Source organism: Sciurus vulgaris (genome assembly GCF_902686455.1).
Source record: "Sciurus vulgaris genome assembly, chromosome: X".
Classification (NCBI taxonomy): Eukaryota; Metazoa; Chordata; class Mammalia; order Rodentia; family Sciuridae; genus Sciurus; species Sciurus vulgaris.
In genome coordinates, this window is record NC_136471.1 from 74,971,850 (window position 1) to 74,992,769 (window position 20,920).

At 37.2% G+C, this 20,920-nt stretch overlaps 1 protein-coding gene and 1 long non-coding RNA gene across 9 annotated transcripts in view; one reads left to right on the forward strand and one right to left on the reverse strand.

Moving 5' to 3' along the window:
• LOC306650790 (uncharacterized protein) overlaps nt 1–20,920 on the reverse strand; it is a 388,837-nt gene that overhangs the window by 358,417 nt on the left and 9,500 nt on the right. The gene's annotated exons all lie outside the window — the stretch shown is intronic.
• On the forward strand, nt 1,600–20,163 carry LOC306650814. The gene is made up of 2 exons (XR_013761040.1): nt 1,600–5,475; nt 5,509–20,163. It is a non-coding gene; the product is annotated as an uncharacterized lncRNA (long non-coding RNA).

A 20,920-nucleotide genomic window follows, 5' to 3' on the forward strand; every position in this document is an offset into this window, starting at 1 on the left:
GAAGTGCTTAGCAGGTCTGTTATACATGTTTAAAATTAAATTTTGCAGTTTATTAAATTATTGTAATACAGTTGTAATATGCAATACAGAGATATTCTGTATACCCTTTACCCAGTTTTGCACCATGGTAACAGCTTGCAAAACTATGGAACAATATCACAACCAGGATGTTGACATTGATACAGTGAGATGCAGAATATTTTCATCACCATAGGAATGCTTCCTATTGCTCTTTTGTAGTCACACCCACTTCCCTCCTGCTCCCACTCCTTCCTTAACTCGTGGGAACCACTAATCTCTTCTCCATTTCCATAATTTTGTCACTTTAGGAATGTTATATAAATGGGATAATACACAGAATAACTTTTGAATTTGGATCATTTCATTCAGCATAATCCTCTGGATATTCATCTAGGTTGCTGTATCAACCATTCATTCCTTTTTATTCTATGGAGTGGATGAACTACAGTTTAATTATACACTTTTTTTTTTTTTTTTTTTTGTACTGGGGATTGAATTCAGGGGCACTCAACCACTGAGCCACATCCCCAGTCCTATTTTGTATTTTATTTAGGGACAGGGTCTCAGTGAGTTGCTTAAGTGCTTCACTAAATTGCTGAGGCTGGTTTTGAACTCGCAATCCTCCTGCCTTAGCCTCCCAAGCTGCTGGGATTACAGGTGTGTGCCACAGCGGCTGGCAACCATACATCTTCTGAAGGTTATATGGATTGTTTCCAATCTGGGGTTACAACAAATAAAGCTGCGACAAACATTCATGCCTCATGCTAAGGTTTTTGTGTGAACTTAAGTTTTTGTTTCTCTGGGATAAATCCCCAAGAATATACTTACTGCGTCATACAGAATTTTCATATTTAGTATTTTAAGAATTTGACAAACTGTTTTGCAGAGTGGCTACATCATTTAATGTTCCCATTAACAATGTATGAATGTTCCAGTGTCTCCCTATCCTTGCTAGCATTTGGTGTTGTCATAAATTTTTTTTAAATTTTAACTATTCTAATACATGTATAAGTGATATTCCATTCTGGTTTCAATTTGCATTCACCAAATGACTAATGATGTTTATTTGCCATTGTATATTCTCCTCTGTGAAGTATCTCTTTGTGTTTTTTTCCCATTTTTCATCAGTATCTTAAACTACTGAATCTTGAGAATTTGTTTATTGCAGGGCAGGGGATGGAACCCAGGACCTCATACATTCTAGGCGTGTGCTCTATCACTGAACCACATCCCCAGCCCACTGAAAATTCCTCATATATTCTAGGTATTGTTCCTTTGTGAGATATTTGTCTTTTTGTTCTTCCCATAGGATTTTGGTTAAGCACAAATTTTAAATTTAAAAAATTTTATTTGTTTTAGTTACACATGAGAGTGTATTTTGACATATTATATATATATGGAGTATAACTTATTCTACTTAGGATCCGTTCTTGTGGTTGTACATGATGTGGCGTTTCACTGGTGATGTATTCTTATATGAACATTGGAAAGTTATGCCAAATTCATTCTTCTATCTTTCCTATTCCTGTCCCCCCTCCCCTTCATTCCCCTTTGTCTGAATTGCTATCCCCCCTCCCTTGTCGTGGGTTAGCATCCATATATCAGAGAGAACATCTGACATTTGGTTTTTGGGGATTGGCTTATTTCACTTAGCATGATAGTCTCTAGATCCATCCATTTACAGGCAAATGTCAAAAAATCATTCTTTATGGATGAGTAATATTCCATTGTGTATGTATACACCACATTTTCTTTGTCCACTCATCTGTTGAAGGGCACCTAGTTTGGTTCCATAGCTTAGCTATTGTGAATTGTGCTACTATAAGCATTGATGTGGCTGTATCACTGTAGTGTGCTGATTTCAAATTTTTAAATTTTGATGAGGTCTAACATCAATTATTCCCCTTGTGAATTGTGCTATTGATGTCACTGCTTTCAACAATTTTTTGTCTTTCATTTTTGGAAGCTTGACTATGATGTGTTTTGGTGTGAACTATTTTGTTTTATCCTGTTTAAAAACGGTTCATTCTTTTGAATCTATAGCTTATGTTCCTTGATAAATTTAGAAAGTTTCCTACATTTCTTGGAATACTTTTATGGCCACACTTTTTGCCTCTTCTCCTGGGACTCTGATGACATGAATATTAGATATTTTGCCATAGTCCCTGAGGTTAATTTTTTTGTTTTTCAAATTTATTAATTTCTATTGTTAAGTTTTCCAGTTCACTGATTCCTTCCTTGTCCCTTGTGTTTTACTGTTGAGTACATACTCTGAACTTTTCATTCTGTCTACTGTATTTTTCAGTTCTAAAATTTACATTTTGTTCTTCTTTATATCTTTTTTGTCATTGATGACACTTTTTATTTTCCATGTCTTAAGAGTGTTTATAATTGCTTTTTGCAACATTTTTATCATGTCTGCTTTAAAAATCCTTGTCAGGTAATTTAAATCTCTCTCATTTTAATGTTGGGATCTATCGTCTTTTTTTCCCTTTCAGTTTAAGCTCTTTCTGGTTCTTGATATAATGAGTGATAATCAATCAAAACCTGTACATTTTGGATATTATGAGAATTTGGCTATTATCCACACCTTCTGTTTTAGCTGGGTTCCTCCGATACCACTTCAGTAGGAAAAAGGAGATCGCAAACCTTGTTACTTGCAGGTGTGAGAAGTCCAGGCTCCCCACTTGGACTCTATTGACACCTGAGGGGAGGGAGTGGGAGTTATATCCCCTTGCCTTGCCTCCTCTGAAATCTTGTAGGCAGGAGGGGTACTTGTGCCTTGTTATTGCTTCCAATCATGGCATCTAATAACACTGGGGGTGGCTCCTTATCACTGGGCTATAACGAAAGTTCTTAACCTCCAGTAATCCTCTAACATCACTCTAGAGGAGAGAAGTAAGGATAGAGGAGCTTCATTCTCCCTTCCAGTTCAGAGTATAAGTTCAGGCTTCCTACATGGTCTACATTGACATTGTAGAGGGGAAACTTTGTTACCACCCAGGAGAGACAACAGTTCTAGGTCCCTGCTTAGTATTTTCCAACACTACCTTGGTAGGGAGAAAGAGGGATGGCTCATCATGTCAGTGTATAGGTGTAAGTCCAGGCTCTTGGTCTCCAGTGACGACAAAGTGGTGGGGAAGCAGGTATTGCTCAATACCATCTGGTCAGAATGAAAGTTCAGGCTCCCTACAGACATGCCCTAGCAGAGAAATTGGGGTGCTTTTTTACAGCCCAGTGAAAGAAGAATTCTAGGCTCCCTACTTGGCCTTTTCTGGCATGGACTGGGGTGTGGTCACAGTATTTTCTGTAGAGTTTCACTGACGTAGAGTAGTTATTGTCTAAATGGTCTGTCTTGCTAGCCTGATCCTTCTTTTGGCTAAAGAGAACAGAATTTTGCAGGGGATTTTTTGTTTAGTTTTGTTTCTTGTCTGCATTCATCAGCAGATGTCTTCTTCATCTCCAAGTCTGGGCTATATGGAGCAAAAAGAAAAACAGGAAATAACCATCATTTTTCTTTAGGCCCCAAAGTCCCTAGCTGTCAGCCTTCTTCTATCTTAGCTTATTTTCTACATTATGTCTAGGATAGTTGCTTTTTTTGTACTCCACAGAAGGAATAGGGAAAAGTATGTCTACTTCATCTTCCCAGCAGCATAAGTCTTTTATATATACTTTTCCCTATGAACACACATCACATGGGTGACTATCTGCATTTTCCCAAATAGTGTCCTACAAATCTCAGGCTATCATCTCCAACTTGAAATTACATTCACCTACATTTTTGTTATTCTAACTTGTGCTGAAATTTGAGCATACCTCCCAGGTTGCAAATCAGGTTACTAACTCCTATGTTCTCACTGAAAACTTCATTTTGATGATTAAAACTGTCACTCTCTTCCTTTAATTATGGTCACCTAGACCTATCTGCCTAAACTTTATAGCCCTGGAAGTTGGGTATTTTCCCTCATTCTTCCACACCTCTTTCTCTTCCTGTGAGCCTCCCCTGGTTAATGCTCCAGGTCATATTCAAAATCTGTTTCACCTCTTCCTGAAGTACTTTACAAGCAATGAGCAGACAGATCTCAGAGATACCACCTTAGTTAACACCATCCAACAAAACCAGTATTATCTCACCTAGGCTTTTGCCTTGTTCAAGTCCATTCTCTAATCTATCTAGGTATAACCTTTAGCCAATGAATTTGTCACCCTTCTGCTGTCATACCTAAGGTATGAGGATGTCATGCATAAGTTAGAGGTAATAAATGGAGGGAGATTTGCCTAAATGAACATTCTCTATATCCTCGAGTGAACTATAGAGCACATCTCCTAGCATATTCTGTGCTCATCTCTGTGCTCAGCATATGCATGGCTACCTATGGATATAGACCCTGTACCTGTAAGGACCACAGTTTTCTGCATGCTTCCACTTCCATCTGTAAAGAGGTTCTTGAACAGGTCCACAGAGCTCAGCAAAGACATAACACACTCCCTATAACATTCACTTCATGGTAATTTGTGTTAAGTGGCATTATACCCTCTAGTGGAATAGCTGAGTATAAAATAATATTTATTTCAAACATTGCTAAAATCATGAGAAAAAATAACAGGGAATGGTGATATGGAGTTATACAGGGTGTGGGAAGGACAGGTTAGGGTAACTGACTTTAATAAGAAGGGTCAGACTGGGCCTCTGAATGGGTATCAATCAGGATGTGGAAGCACAAGCTAAGAGATCTTTGGAAAAACCTTTAAGGGAAGGGTGAAGAGCAAATGAAAGACTTGGGGACAGAGACTTTTCTGGGATTAGGCAGTGATGGTTCACGGGAGACAGCACCCTATAACAAGAGGTCCCTAGCACTGTAAGCTGAAGCATCGTGGTAGAGACTGCCTATTCATATAAATACCAGCATACCCAGCAAAGCTACCACTTCCCTTTCCCTAACTCAGGAAAATGGACAAACTCTATGTTAACCTTATCTCAAAAATCAGAGTCCTAATCCCAGGCATCCTCTCACTGACTTTCTGGTTTATTAGCATCTCCTGATGACTGATCCCAGCCTTCATTCAACACTTCACACTGCTACCCAGTGATACTTACAGAAACAAATCCTTATCATTCAGGACTCAGAAGCTTTTAGTCGATTTCCATTGACTATAGAATACACTGGAATCTCTGATGAACATTTGACTTTTTCCATGAGACAGAACAGCATTATTGTACTTGTTAGCTCCCTACAGATTCCTCACTCATTCTAGCATTTGGCTTATGGTTCTTTTCAGAAAGGCCTGTTCCTGGAAAAACTTCTTCCCATGAGTTCTTCAGTTCATGCTGAAATTCTTTTCCCTGGATGAGGTATTTCACATACACCATAAAGTGGAATTTACATTTATATTATTTCAAGGCTCAGTTTTTATTTTTCTTCATAAACAGGGAAAAATTCTAGTCTTCTTCTAGTCTATTTAAATATTTCTTCTAGTCTTTAGAAGAAATATTTAAATGAGTAACATTACCTGGGGAGAGGAGTTAAAAAAACACAAGCTCTTGCTATTTTAATTTAGAACATATCTTGTAAAGACTTGAAGCCCTGGAAAAGCTGATACAATCAATATTTTTATGAGGAATATTTTTTACACTATAATAACAACCATTCATTAAGTGAGTACTTATTTATTTTTTATTTTTTATTGTAAACAAATGGGATACATGTTGTTTCTCTGTTTGTACATGGAGTAAAGGCATACAATTTTTCACCTTGTATACTTATTTGTTCCTCTAGTTGCAGTCCAACTGAAACTTTGTACTCTTTGACAAACATCTTCCCATCCCCATCCCCTTTCATTCTACTTTCTGCTTCTATGAGTTTGATTACTTTAGATTTCACACATAAATGGGAACATGTGGTATTTGTCTTTCTGTGTCTGGCTTATTTAATTTAGCATAATGTCCTCCAGGTTCATTCACATTGTCCCAAATGGCAATATTTCCTTCTACCTTTAAGGCTAAATATCATTTTTCCAAACCATGGATCTGACTCATCTTTCATTCCCAGGCCAAACATATTTGCTTACTCTGAATTATCTACAAATCAAGCCTGGAATCCCCTGGGTTGATCATGTTAGGATCAAGTTCTAGCTTCCTTCTACTTTTCAAAAGCAGAATCTTAATTTACAGCATATGGAATGGTGATTACTAAAGGTTGGGAAGGTGGCAAGAGAAAGTGGTTTAAGAGAAGCTGGATTTGATCAGTGTGTGCTGTAAACAGGTGTTGAAATATCACACAGAACCCCATTGATATGTATAATTAATGCATTCAATCAAAAATTTACAAAGAAGAACATTTCCTATCCATTGTGTACTACTGTGTCCCTAAAATTAGACTTGCATTTTCTCAGATTGGCCCTGTTAATCTGGTCTATTTGTCCCCCATAATTATGTCATTCAAGTCATGATTACGTAGCCTCACTAACTTGAGGAAAACTTTTATTACTCCTCTTTGTCATTGAAAGCTATACTCTCACAGGGTTCTTGTCATTAGTATTATTATGTGACAGTTGGCTATATGCAGATGGATTTTGAGACAACAAAGGGCAGGGTTGTGTCATTTTTCTAACTTGGCACCCTATAGACACAGTCAAATATTGCAATGTACAAACTGGGGACTCAAGGCATGTCTATATTATTTTGGAGAGAGAAAACTGGATTCAGAGATGTTAAGGAATTTTTCATGAACACACAATTGCTTAATGGTAGCAAGAGGACCAGGATCCAGGACACTAGACTTTCAGTGCAGCAGTGTTTATATTCTGTGCATGAATTCTTCATTATACCAGAAATTGGGGATTTGAAGGAGAAGTCAACCTTCCTACTAAATTGTTCCCCTGGAACCTTGGTCTCAAATGTAAATATGGGGACACTGAGAGAATACACACTCTTCCCACTGCCTCTGACAGCTGATTCAGGATCTTTTCTTCCATCCATTAGCACATAGTCATTGTGAATGGGCTTCCAGGCCACCTATTTCTCCCCTACCCATCTGATCTTTCCCTTGTTTTTTAATGATTTTTTCCATACAGGAAGTTACAACTCAGCACTGTTCCACAAACATGATTTATTTTTTAATTAAGAAACTTTCTATGTACTAAAGAACATACTAAACTTCTCTTGGATTAATGTTCAAAATATCTTCAGAAAACAACATTATTACTAGTGTCTACACATATATCAGACATTCTAACATTTCTGACATCTAACTATTGGCTCTTATTTAACCAGATTCCAAACAAGTTCACATCCAAGTTCAAATCTTACACATCTTGCACCATTAATAACACCTATATCAATTAAATTCCCTAACTTGTTTCCCCACTTTTCTGCTTCAAACCTTTAGAAAATAAGTCCTAGGTCTATATACCATTTTCCTCACTCTTGACAAGTGTTAGAAACTCATATTTTCTTTAACTTTGAATAATTTCCATGTTTCTCTGACCTTGGCATATGTCAAGTCACACTGCCAAGAAAATTGCATTTTGCCTCTCTTTGCCTATGCAATGATTTTTCATGCTTTAGGTTTCAGATTAGAAGTCACCTCCTTCCAGAAGCCTATGTAGAAACACAAGTCCTGGTCAGCTGCCCTCTTATGAGTTTCCAGTAAGCTCAGTAAAAACATTTCACTTTTTTGATACCCAGTACAATACTGTGTTGTATTTTCCAATTTCCTATAGTTTTCACTGGAGTATAAGTTCCCTGAAGGCAAGAATTCTAGCCAGCATTTTGAATGTCTAACCTAGTACTTAGATGAATTGGTAGGCTCTTACCAAATGAATGACTAAATAAAACAGACTAACAAATATGTGAGTTATAGATCATAATATATCTCCATATACTCTTTACTCCAATTTCTTCCAATCATTGGCAAATTTACAGACCCTTCCCATACCCGTGACCTCAGTTTTTGTCTGCATGCTGTCCACAGTACAAGACTATCTTCCCCAACTTTTCTCAAAAGCACATGGCATAGGATTTCTCTGCCAGTGGACATGGCATCTCTTTATTATTCATATTCCATATAACCTTGAAACACATAAAACTCAAGGGCTTGAGAGCATGATGTAAGGGTAAGTGCATAAGAGGATAGGTGGTGATACAGGAAATAATTATGGGCCATTGAGACTTGAACAGTAATAAAGAGCAAGCCTCAGCAGAACTTCTAGATATATATTATTGAGATCTTATTAATTTGAGCCCAATCCAATAGTGTTGTGGTTTCAGGCTGGAAGTTGTAGATGGTTCAGAAGTTTGAAAACAATTCGTTGAGGAATGGATAAGACAACTCATCAGAAAAATGCAAAAGAATGGGCAGGTGAGGTTGAAGGACTACCTTTTCATAATGGGGCAGATGAGAAAAGCTAAAAAAAGATGTCCAGGGAGTTTCTTCAGGACATGCACAACTTAGTGGTCTGATCAGGAATAGAATCAGAATACCATGATGCTGATGTCAGAAGCCTTGGTTCATTTCATGTTACCTTTACATAGAAAAATATACCTAGCTGACTATAGGTCAGTGTGGGTTATGTAAGTAAAGAAATTATAATTCAAAATTTATTGAAGAATATGGACAACTTCCTGATTAGAAGCTAGTCAGGCAGGAATATTTTGAGCTTAAAAGCTCCTCATCTTGTCTTTACATATTTTCTTATGGTCATTTGGAGAATCAAAAGCTACAAACCTTAGACTAATGTGTATAGGCCAAAACCAGAAAAGGTAATCATGACACATCTTGACTATTCCCATCACACTCCGCTAACTAGAACTTAATGTACTCACCAATCAGACTAGTGGTACAAACAAGGGGAATAAAGAATCTTCATAGGATCATGAATTGTGCTACAACAAATTCCCAAGTCTCTGTATGTTTGCAATTAAGGAAAAAATGCATATTGGCCTCTTTTGTAGAATACTTTTGTTGATTATCATAAACAGGGATCAGTGGAAGGATCAGGAAAGCATTAAATTTTGGATCCATTACTGAGCCCTCATGCTCATAGTACCTGAATTCTGATTCTTGGATCCTAATTAAAGGTGGTAGGAAGAAACCAAATTTGGACAAGATATCAGTGAATAGTAACAGGAATGCTGGCCTAAGTATCATGTTGGGAAAATGCACAGGGAAAAGCAGTTACATGCCTTGGAAGAACATCCATCCCAGGCTGAGGAACCAAATAGCCACTTGTGAATGACTAAAGTAAACAATAATTGGGAAGAAACCCAGCCTGACTCTTGTTCATTTGAAATATTTGCATATAAAGTCACCTGACTTTGAAAGTAAGGAAATTTGAGAAACATCCAGTTCCAGAGTGAAATATTTTTTCTTAAACTATTCACTGGTGCCTTAATGCCAAAAAACTCCTTTAAGGAATCTCAAGTCCACTTCTGATTATGTGCAGTAGATACCTTCTTTTTCACATGAGTCTTTGGCTTTCTTAGCTTGGAGACTTTCTCTCCCCATTGTGAAGAGCAGAAGCAGTATGACTTAACAATATGGAAACCCTGGAGGAGAAGTCCTGGGGATTTCTGGAATAGTCCTCAAGGACAGTGGAGAGATTGGTCCTTGGAAATAAATTTTAGAGCAAAAACAGAATTCTTTTGACTATACTTATTCCTTTCTACTTATGTTCATCCTCTTTCTTCTTTTCCCTCATACCAGTTTCTATTACCGTAAGGCGCATATCCTTCTCCCTATGAATCACTGAGGCTGGATGCCAGCCATCACACCCATTCCACCCCTATCCAATTCTACACTTTTGATCTCTTGAAGGCAATTCCACTGTGTTCACTCTTTATTCATATGGTCCCCATTCCTGGTGTAAACCCTGATCATGCCTCCTCTAGAATCTTGGGACATGGTGAAAGGACATGGTAGAGGAAAGCCGCTGAGCTCATGGCATCCAGGAAGCAGAGGGAAAACAAGAGTGCAAGGAGCCATGAAGAAGACATAGTCCCCAAAAGGACACTCCCAGTGACCTAATTTCTCAAGCTATGCCCGCCAACCCACAATTGTCACCTAGTAGTCCATTCAAACTATTAATTCATCATGGATTAATCCATTGATGAAGTTACAGCTCTCTTAATATGATGTTTTCACTTCTGAACATTATCACATTGTTTAACACATGAGATTTTCAGGAGACATTAAAGGTACGAAGCATAACACTGACATATCAGTGGTCTCTCTCTTCCCCTAATTCATCAGCAAGATTTTGTAATTACCAGAGTCATCTGTCTAGTAAACAAATATGAGCATTACTTCAGTCCACTGTCTCAAATATTCATGCAAGGAATACATATTTAACGAACATATATTTATTGTCTACTGTAATTCAGGTACTCTTATGGGCTTTGGAAAAAACCATTACTTGCTCAACTTCTCCAATATAAACCTGAAAACCCCTTGATTAAATATCCAAAGATCACCAAAGTCTGACTCTTGATTGCTTTCTACCCACATGACATATCCACAGCATGTGCTCCAGCTATGACTGACTCTTAGAAGCTCTAGCTTCCATCTTCAATAATACCTACAGAAACTGACTGTAGGAAAGTTTACCTAGTCTCCTAGCATTTTTCTATATAGATACATGACTAGCCACCACACACTGTTCTATGACTTTTATATATGCTAACTTATTTAATTGAAACAAATTACTATTTTATATCCATTTTACATATGATGAGACCAAGGCTCAGAGAAGTTAAGTAGCATTCTGAAGATATCATAGTGTCTAAATGGTGGAGCTTGTAATTAAACCCAAGAAGTCTATCTCTAAAGCTTGTTTCCTGAAGAATTCAAGATTCAAGGTCAAGCCTCTACCCTGAAATCATCATTCCCTACATTCGAACCATGCCGTTTTCACCTCCTCCTAATGTCTCCACAGATGTCATATCATGGATGAGAATTAATTCCTCTCTTTTCTGCTCTCTCACTGAATGATCTCTCCTTATCAGATCTCTCTCCTTCCCTCTCTCTTCTCTTCTATTGTGAACTCTGTATTCTTCCATGGAAACATTTGGAACTGCAAGAGATGTGTTCATGGATTTGAAGGTACTCAAATGGACCATCTGGTTCTATCCCCTTAAAAAAGATGAAAAAAACTGAAGATCAGACATATTAAGCAATGTTCTACAGGCCATTCAGATATATAATCATAAGATCACAACTTCTGGTCTAGAAGGAGTCTTTTATACCTACAGTTTCAGAATTTTTTTCTTCTACATGGTGGTTCTTGATTGTAACAATGAATATAACATTCAATAATACAGTCAATAATACAGTCAATAATACTGTATTTTACACTTAAAATTTTGCTAAAAGGATATATCCCATGTCGTGTTCTCATCACTATAAAATAAAATTAACAAAGTAAAAAGAAATTGTACCACCAGTGATGACATTAATAGATTTAGAGAACTCAGATTCAGGAAAGATGGGAAAAAGGGAAGGAAATAGCAAAAACAGAAAAAGGAAGTGGGGAAGACAATCCAATTTGCTGTTCACCTATGTCCTAGAATTATGATCTCTTTAGGAAATTTCCAGACAGGGAGCAATGGCAGTAGTCTTTTGGGGAACAAGGCTATCAAATTTTTACATGAACATGTTTAATGTATAAGAAACATAATGATACTTTTATAACTAATCATTATTTACTCTAATTGTTCCAAGCCATAATAACTGGAGAGTGAGAGTAAAATAAAGGTCACAGTAGATCTGCCCCATTACACTTTAACCACTTACACTTTCAATTTGGTCACCATGATGTGTATCCCATGGCTCTGTGCTACTCCTGACTCCTTGAAGTCAGTGGCAAAAGATAGTCTAGCCTCCCCTAAAAGGAGGTAATGAAGTACTATGTCCTAAGTTAAAACACTCAGCATATATTCACAATTCGGAGCAAAAGCCTATAATTCAGAATCATGGCCATTCCCTGAAGGTGAAAAGACAGTTCTGGGAACTAAGACATCCAGCCTTTTATGTGATAGAGGTGGTGCTTTGCATCTTCTTTCTGATTTAACATCCTCACAGGGCTTTGATAGAAAAGCAGCAATTCTGGTCTGGGAAATGGCAAAGAGGAGTAATTTGTGAATTCAGTAGTTTCTGCCCAAGACCATCTATGACAAGTAAATCTCAAAACTCATTAAAGTGTTATTCTTAGTTCATGGTCTCACAGATTTGACAGAGCTCGAAGAAGTTTCTTAAGAGAGAATAAAATTATTTTTATACTTCAGATTTACATGGATTTTTTTTTTTTTAACAAGGAAAAGAAAAAGGCACCAGATCCATCCTTACTAGCCTCTCTCAATAAGCAGACTTTACCAGTGTATTTCTGATGAGAGCATATCTGGTCATCTATGTCAATTTTGACAAAGAAGGAAAAACAGCAATGTGATCTTTGCAATTGGCCTATACCTTTGCTGCCCTGGTCAAGTGATGTTCTTCAGTCTGCCTGTCAGAGTGTAATACTGACATGTAGACGCTAGGGGCAATGTTATCTAACAAATACACGTCTTGGAAGACAAGCTTTAGAGAAAATTTCTGGAATTCTGCAATAAGCAATGTAGTGGTCATTTTTTAAAAAATCAAGAAACAAGAAGAATATTTCCCCCTATATTTGTTTTGTATTATGCTACTCTCTCTGTCTTCACATTTGCTTAGAAAGGAGACCCCCTTACATGTATGTATACGCACACTCACACCAGCCAAATCTTGGAGAACTTATCTCAACCAGCATCTTCAAAAGCCAATCCCTTTTATCTACTTACACTAAGTACTCTTTTCTACCCTATTTTGATAATATCCTTTCTGGTCCTCATATTTAGATTCTTTCTCTCAGTGCTTTTAACTATTTCCATCTAAAACACAAATTTAATCTGTTGGCATTTCCCTGTGCAGAATCCTCTGATCATGAAGAATGTTCCATCTCATACATCAAGGATTAGCAAAAAAATTTTAAGTAAAGGGCCAAATAGCAGATATCTTAGACTTTGTGGGTTCCATGATCTCTGTTGCAACTACTCAGTTCTGTTGTAGTAGCCAAAAAGCAGCCATGGACAATACATAAAGGAATAGACATGACTGAATAAAATTTTATTTAGAAAAACTGATAATGGTTTAGGTTTGCCTTGCTTGCTGTAGTCAGCTGTGCAAGTCAGAAAATCTTGCTCCTTCCTCCTGGATTCCTGAGATCTGCCTAGGGTTAAGATAAGACTGCCTCATTCCACATACCTGTGAAGTAACTCAGAAGGAAGGCCTACTTGGTTTATCACAGAAATCCATCATCCCCATTCAGTTTCTGACTCTAAAATAAACAACCATAGAGTTCTTTATTATGATAACCTAGGAGGAAGATTCACCAAAAAAGAGTCACCCAAGATACTCACAATGAGATATGAGGACTACTATGAAGAGATTTCCTACAAAGTGACTGAGGTTACTGATAATGGGACAGGAATACTTAATATTAGGCAAAGGGAATAAAAGTAAAAATAACAATAGGTAACACAAAAAGTAGAAATGATTGAAGGGAAATGGTCAAGGCAGAGAAAGCTGCTAGGAATTGTCTCTTCCTACTTACATGCTTTGGAGGCTCTTTGTCCTCTTATTAGGCAGCACAGCATGACATTCAAGAGCCTGGGCCATGGAGTCAGGCTGCTTAAGTTTTGAATATCAGCTCAGTCACTTAACTTCCTGTGTGAATTGTAGGCCAGTCTATGTCTTAGTTTCTGCATCTCAAAGTGGAATGATAGTAGTATAACCTCTTGGACTTTTTGGTGTGATTAGATAAACAGTACACACAAAGCACCTAAAACAGGGCCTAGCATATGGTAAGCAGTAAGTGTCAACTATTATGACTATAGAAATCTGGGGACAGAGCCAGCATTCACAGAACTATCAGGTGGTTATGAGTTTGGGACTTCGACATGGCTAGTTCTTCCTGAGGGCCTGCATTTCAGAACTTGCATTCTGACACAAGATAGAGTGCTGCTTATCAAATATACTCAAAGGCCTGCTGTTGTGGAGTTTTATGCAAAATGGCTTTTTAGCCAGAACACAAGAAGAAAGTGTCCTTTCAAGTAAAGAACTTTGTAGCAAAGCACTTTCTTTTGCCAATCAAATCAGTGGCTGATTTCTGCAAAGTTGGTCATAATGTCTAACAAATCTAGGTTCTACCCAACCTTTTTCATTCTTACTCTCCTTGACCCACTTTTAGTTGTTCATTGTCTCTCATCTAGAATATCTCCTGTTTTCAGTTTTAGTCCATTATCTATTCCACTCTTTTCAGGGTGGTTTTTGTACAAATCAGATCCAAATACACTTTTTCCCACACAATTTATAAGCTTTTGTTTCTTTCCTACTAATTGATACATAAATCCTCAGTTGCTCCTCTGGTTATTCAAGGTTCACCCTGATATGTCTCCATTGCTCTATTTTAAAAATGAATTAGGTTCATACTTTATTAACTGCATGGTTAGTATTTTTCTATTGACTTTATTCTGTTTGTTTTAAAAATTAAAATAAAACAAGAATGATGTGTTTGCCATATAGTTCTAAGAATTTTTACACAGGCATAGATTCATATAACTACTACCATAATCATGATAAAGGATAGTTATATCACTCCCCCAAAAGAAATCTCCTTCATGATATTACATTTTAGTCACACCCTATCACTACCCTTAGCCTCTGGGAACCAATGATCTGTTCTTTGACACTTCAATTTTGTCTTGTCTAGAGTGACATATAAATGGAATGTACTCTACCCAACATTTTGGACTGACGTTTTTCAATTAGCATAATGCTTTTGAGAATTATCCAATTTGTTGTATCCATAGACCATTCTTATGCGTTGATAAATAGTATTCTGTGGTATGAATGTATCACAGTTTGTTTAGCCATTCACCTATTAAAGGGCATCTGGGTTCTCACCACTTTTTAGCTGCTATGAATAAATTGGTGTGAGCATTCATGTGCATTTTTCATCTTGGATAAATGCCCAAGAATTCAATTGCTGTGTCATAGAGGCTCGGTGCATTTTCTACTGCTATAACAATACCACAGGTAGGATGATTTATAATGAACAGAAATTTACTTGGCTCATGGTTCTGTATTCTGGGAAGTCCAGCTTGGCACCAGCAGCTGGTGAGGGCTTTCATGTTGTGTCATAACATGGTGGAAGGGTAAGTAAGCACACTCAAGACAGAAAGAAATATCAAGCTGAATTCATTCCTTTTATCAGGAACTGCAATAACTAACCCATTCCTATGAAAATGGCATTAGCACATTCATGAGGACAGAGCCTCATGGCCTAATCACTTCTTAAAGGTCCCACCTCTCAACACTTAGAATAGCAATTAAATTTCAACATGAGTTTTGGAGGGATGGTCAAACCATGGCATATGGTAATTGCATGTTTCGTTTTTAAAGAAACTTTCAAGCTGTCAAGAGAAAGGCAGCTGAAGATGGTCAAAGGGCAGCCAAAAATAGTAATGATAAGGTAGGCTCGCTCCAAAAGGGAGAATAATTAGGATGCTAGACAAGGTCCTGACAGTGGCACAGATGAGAATGTATCGAAACAAAACAAAAACTTTGACTTTTTTTCTTAAGCTGATCTATAGTCCAGGAAACAGAATGGTGGAACTCCTTTACTGCCCTTCCTAAAAAGTGACTATCAAAGCAAGAAGTCTTGATGTCCCCAAAGATAGGATTCCACCTTGACTTATTAGCACTGGGGAGAGCTAAAAAGACTACAAAAGAAAGATAGCAGGTTTCTCATCTGGGGCTGAAGAAAAATAAATAAATAAATCACAGTTTCAAAAAGGAAGATTTCCTAAACATTCTCTGAATAGGCTATCAAGTTGCTTTACCTACCTGCATTCTCCCCAAACTGGCAGAACTCCAGGGGAACATTGCTGTGAAATGTGGTCCTGGTCTACCCTACATTTAAATCATTGTATGACCAAAATTTGAGCCATGATTTTGCAATGATAAAGGTTGGGAAAATGGTGTTTTAGTGGATAAAGTGTCATAGCAGATAGGCAGTAGAGTGTAATAGTTAAGAGTGTGGGCACTGACAAACAAGGGCTGATATAACTTATATTCAAAGAACTCTTAAGAATTGAGTGAATAAAATAAAAAACCCAAAGGAAAAAAATGAGGAAAAGAGATGAACAGATAACTTGCACAAGATAAAAAAAATTATCCTCAAACATGAAAACATGTTCAAACTCAGAATTTGGGAAATGCAAAGTAAAACTGCACTGAGACACCATTTCTCACCTATCAGACTGGCAAAAAGATATGACAACACATTCTGTTGGTGAGGCTGTGAGGAATTAAGCACTCTTATGCACTGATAGTGGGAAGGCAAACTGCTACGACTCTTCTGGCAGTAAATCCACAATACCTAATAAAACTACACTTGTCCTTATTTTTTAAATGTAACAGATTTCTTGAAATATCATCCACATACCATACAATTAACCCGTAATTAAAGTGTACAGTTCAATGATTAAAAAAATCAGTTGTATAACCATCACCACAATAAATTTTAGAGCATTTTATCATCCCCCAAAGAAACTCCATTCACATTAGCAGTCATTCCTCATTTCTCCTCACAATTCTCTCTGCTCCTAGCCTTATGTAATTATTAATATCTACTTTTATCTCTCAATAGCAAAGAGGCACATGTGAAAATAGAGGATTGAACATTCAAAGAAATCATGGAAAAGATGATGCATTTGTGAAGGCTTTGAGGTTGAGGAGTCAAGTTACATTTACCTAAATTCCCAGGGAAAGAGAAGCTCTGGCATCTGAGTTAAAAATGAATGATGCCTTTATTTTAGGATAAGTACAGCACTACCACCTCTAGGTCCACCTTAAGGACTTTGCTTTCAATAGCCTGAAAGAACACTTCTTAGACTATGTTCACTGAACCAAGGAATCCATATGATTCCAGAGAAAATCTCAGAAGTTCTATACTGAGAAACCCTTCAGATAATCAAAGAAGTCTGGCAGTTCTAGAATTGTTGAATGTTATTGACAGCATCTTTATCATTCTTTTCCTAACTAAATTTCTTGTGTAGAAATGGGAAGAGTTATATAGAACAGTTACATATTCCAGGAGCTGAAAACCATTTCTCCCATTATGTTGGCCTACCCAGATCTAACTATTTACCTTCGCAAACTCCTCCTTTGTCTGTAATTCTCAAAAAAGGTCTGGTCATAGCTAAATGTGACTATTCAATGTGAGAAAAGGAAATTGATAATTGAAGCTACCATCAAGATGTGGATATGCTGAAGAAACCCAAAATTTCAAGGAGGTCTAATAAAATCATGACAATCTTGAGCATCAGAAGTTAGAAAAACTCAGTGTAGGCCCAGTGGGGTAGACTTCCTTTTTAAAAAGTTTCCTTTTCCTTTGATCTTAGATTTAAAACAGGCCCCAAATATCAGGAGTTAGCAGAAGACTCCCATCCTGAGAAATTATCTGGCCTGGGAACATTATGTTCATTGATTTCAGTTAAAGTGCAGCAGACAGATGGTTAATGTAGCAGACCCAAGATTGCTATCCTTAGAAGGGACTGCTTATAAGGTTGGCCCTTTGTTTGCCAACTTGGGAACTTGGTTCTTGGAGTATTCCCAGTCAACAGTTAACTGATTAGAGTAGCACACTGTGCCTAGACTATTTGTAGAAGTGATACTGTTTATACTGAACACCTGCCTTCCTTCTGGGAGTCTGGCATTCCAGTATGTGCTAGGCAGAGAGTGCTTTTGTAATTAGTCACCAATAAAACTCTTGGGCACTAAGTGTGCCCAAGAGTACTAAATGTTGGTAGAAAACATTTCATATGTGTTGCTGCATTTTCCTTGTTGGGGGACAGTGCACTCTATGTAACTCTTCATAAGGAAATAGAGCATACAAAGCCTGCACAAGGAGTTCTGCAGACTCCATTTGTGTCTTTTTCCATAGTGATCTAGCTATGTATCCTTCTGCATCATTACAATAACTCTTAACCATAAACAACATTATATGCATGGTTCTGGAAGTCTTGCAAATCACCAAACCTGGGAGTAATTGGGGATCTCTGACATAAGATGCTTATTCATCTAGCCCCTCACAGTTAAACCCAATGTTCAATGAGTATTCAATGTTCTGGAAGGAGTAACCTGAATGCTTTCTGCCACAGAACCTTAAATAGCTACTACAGTCTATATGAAACTCTGAGCATGGCTAGTAAGTAAAAAATTCATCGTGCATAAATATTTATTGAACATGTACCATATGTCAGGTACTTGGTGTCAGTCTGAGGACAGGTGTGAATGGCCAAAAGTATTATTCTATCCTATCCTAACCACCAAATTCTTCATGAAATTCCATTTCAGTGGATTTCACAAAAAAGCATTTCACTGGATCTTTATCCTTCCTAAGGACATGACACCCTATTACAAGTGGTGGAACCCTCATTAACCTTTTTCTGAACTCCCACTCACAACTATTACTGACACTTAATGTTTATGAAAGAAGTATTCATTTCCTCCAACTTCATTACTTGAAACTGACCAATACTCTCATTTAAAATCCTCACTCTGAAAAGCAATATTCACAGTCCTCTATATTCTGCCTATATGCTCATCCACTTCTATATGATCCTGTATATGTGGACCAACAGGTAAAACAACAGGTATGATTTATCAAAGTTCTGGAAGTATGTTTGCACTGTTATACTTCTTCAAACAATATGAGTCAGTTCTAATTTACCAATCTAGTTTGACTTTGTTTATAATAACTCACTATAATATTTACCCAAATGCTCATTCACAATAATGGCTTTCACATTTGTAATTCCCCCATACTATTGACAATATTGCAATCCTGACAGGTTACATAGTACCCAGGAAGCATACTGACCAGTTAAGAAGATCTACAAGACAGAATGCTGAATGGCCTCAGAGGAAATATAAAAGTGTGACATGCTGTCTTCTCTCTTTCAGACACATCACCATTATCTAACCCTGCCAATATATTCTGTGGCCATTGAAGACCTTGACAGTCTTTCAAGTTCCAATTGCTTTCCAAACAGTTTTAATATGTCTTCTACCACTCCTTGCTAGATTGTACCAAAGTCATCCCATGCCTCCCACCTGCACAGGAAACTTCATAATGGCAACCAGAATACATGGTGAAACAAGTATCTGATTCCCACTGATACTAATCAGTTGTAATACTTTGTGTAATTGAATGGACATTAGCTAGAAGAGCAGTTATGGGAGCTCTCCTGCCACTACGAAACACTTAGAATATATCAGAATTTTCTTTCCAATCTAAGAACAGTTTGCTCCAACCCAGAAAATGGTAATGTCTCTTCTGCCATTGTTCCTTGAATGTAACTGACCCACCTAAGTATTTAACATGGGTTGACTCATAAAACCAAGCTACAAAACTTCACAAGCATTCTCATAATCAACTCAGACCTTCCTCACCATCTCTCTAAGCACACTCTCATTCTCACATTCTTTCCCTCTATTGCAACCACCTACTCTAATTGCTGCAGCCATTGATTCCAACTCATTTACATTTATTCTTTCTCTCATCTTTTAATCTCCCTGAGTGTCTGTCTCTGAGTCTCAAGTTCAAATCCAGCCTCTAAGCCTTCTTTGATTTGGAATAACCTTTATTAGATCCCCCCTCCTTTCCTCTATTGTTTTCAGTTTAGCTTGTTTTCTGATTTAGGTATCCCAAGGTGTCTTAGATGAAAACTCTGCTCCCACTTTGAATCTAACATAATTAAGTGGTATTTATCCCTGGATGCAAGAGTGGTTCCACATATACAAATCATTAAATGTGTCACATCACATTAACAGAATAAAGGATAAAAAATTAAGCACCAACTCATGATAAAAGCACTCAAAAATTAGGTATAGAGGAAATGTGCCTCAACATAATAAAGGCCATGCACGACAAGCCCACAGCTAACATACTCAACAGCTAAAGGCTTTCCCTCTAAGACAAGAAATAAGACAAGGATGCCCAGTCTCAACACTTCTGTTCAACATAGTACTGTTAAGTCTCAGCCAAATTATTTGGGCAAGACATCCAAATTGAAAAGAAAGAAGTAAAATTCTCCATTTGCAGATTGCATTTTACATGTAAAACCCCTAAAGAATGCACCCCCCAAAAATGTTGAACTAACACACAAATCCAGTAAAGTTCCAGAATACAAATTCAAGACAAAAAGGTTGCATGTTTGCATACTAACAATGAACTATCTGAAAAAGAAATTAAGAAAGTAATCTGATTTGCAATAGCATCAAAAAGAATAAAATACTTGAAAAAAACTAACCAAGGAAGTGAAAGACATGGAATCTATGAAACAATGAAGAAAGAAATTAAAGAACCCACAAAAGATAAGCTATCCTAGGTCCATGAGTTGAAAGAATTAGTATTGTCAAAATGTCCATACTACCCTAAAAGATCTACAATCCCTATCAAAATTTCAATGACAAACCTGACATTAATATGAAAACACAAGACTCAAAAAGCCACGGCAGTTTCGAAGAAACAACAAATCTTGAGGCCTCATACTTCCTGATTTCTAATTATATTACAATAACATAGTGATCAAAGCAGTAGTATACTGGTATAAAATTAGATACATAGACCAATGGAACAAAACAGAGCCCAGAAATAAATGCATGCATACACAGTGAACTGATCTTCCACAAGGGTAAAGACTACAAAATGTGGAAAGGATAATCTATTCAATACAGTATGTTGGGAAAACTGGATGTCTACATGCAAAAGAATAAAATAGAACTCTTGAACTATTCACAAAAATCAATTCAAATGT